We start from the raw sequence: 1,804 nt of genomic DNA, 5'->3' as shown, positions 1-1,804 counted from the left end.
TATAATTATAAAGTGAGCGTGAATTAGATTACACATATATTTAGTTTCTCATCCTATTAGAGTAAGAGCTTTTGAATAGCATGTATACTAAGTAACAAATATTATTTCTATGTGTTGACAGTGTAATGATTTTATGTTGAAATTTTAAAATAATTCAGCATATTTGTCTTCAACATCAACTTTTTATCTAATATTTAAACTCATACTTTTCCTAAATAAATTTCAAAATTTAAAATATTTAATTATGTTTCATGAATATTACTTTTAAATAAGTTTTTATTGAAAGAATGCTAATATAAAATATATTTATCATCTCCCTATATAAACTTTTTTATTTAACCTTAAGAGTTTATAACAATGCTATTAATATAATATATTACAATAATTTATGAAAGATAAGGTTTTATTCCAATATTATAATCTCCATGTTAAATAATATTTTATTTATGATAAAACTATAACATATAAAAAAGTATGATATATAGATAAAGTTAATAATACAAAATATTAAATTAATGATGAATCACATTTCTTTAAATTGCAGTTTACAGTATTGTGAGGTTATTGTTCTAATATTATCTCAATCATTGTTATTACTTTTTTTTTATGTATCAATATAGAAATTAATAATATATAAAACGTGTACAAAATCTATGAAATTACAAAAATCTTCAACTACATCTGACTCAATCAACAATTCAACATGACTAATTCCACAAATGACTGTATTAATAAGAACCATTAGATTATGAAAAAAAATTAAATATAATTTACAAAAAAATGACATTTGGCAATTCAAACCCTCTATTTTAAGTTCTGCAAAACATATTTTTCTATAGTAACTATTTTAACATAGTTAAATATTAATTTCAAATATATTTTTTATTATGTTTGAAATATAAAAATTTTGCACAATAAATATAAGTAAGTGTAACTTTTTTAATAAAATATCAAAAGATCAAAATACTCCTTTCTCATATGTAATTTAAAATATGATATAAATTCTGGGAACCTAAAATTTCTTTTAAAAATTTGAAATCTTAGATATCATTAATATAACTTCACCTTCGGTGCATTACTATTTGAGTAATATATTCATAATTTCTGCTGAATTGATTATTCTCTCAATTTTGATCTTGTATAGAATTTTATTTCTATGAAATTTTATGAATTTCAATAGAAATTGATTTCAATTTTTTTTCTATATATATATTAATCCAATGCATATAATTATATATTTTATTAATAATATAATAGTTAGTCATATAGATAATAAATGTTCAAATTTTAATCTCTTTTTAAATAAAAGTTTTTCATTATATGTTGTGAGCCTATAATAAAGGATTGCTAAGTTTTATATAATATCATTTTTAAAATAATTATTAGATTAATTGAGCTACTTTCTTCTTTATAGAAAATATCTATATATCCATGCTAATTATGTAAAAGTAGAAGTAAAATAAAATTTATGGATGAGCTAAAATTTTTAACATTAACATTATTGAACAACTATCTATATTCTTGATAAAATTTGAAATTTATAAATAGTTTTTTTAACTATTTACTAATATTATTATCTGATTATTTTATCTTTTTAGACTATCTAGTAGTGTTTTGACAGCATTATTAATATTTTGTAAAAATAGCTATTTCAATAACATTATAAGGGTATTTGCAAAAATTGCTCTACCATTTTTAGATGGAGACAGATATCCAAGTCAGAGGGTTTAAAAAAAAATTAAAACTTGAATGGTTGGTAACATTCCTACTAGACATGGCCACTGCAGGATAGTTACTTTGGTGA

Source organism: Selaginella moellendorffii, unplaced genomic scaffold (assembly GCF_000143415.4).
Source record: "Selaginella moellendorffii unplaced genomic scaffold, v1.0 SELMOscaffold_135, whole genome shotgun sequence".
NCBI classification, from domain to species: Eukaryota; Viridiplantae; Streptophyta; class Lycopodiopsida; order Selaginellales; family Selaginellaceae; genus Selaginella; species Selaginella moellendorffii.
The sequence above is the reverse complement of the archived record's forward strand: the minus strand, read 5'-3'. Positions refer to the sequence as shown.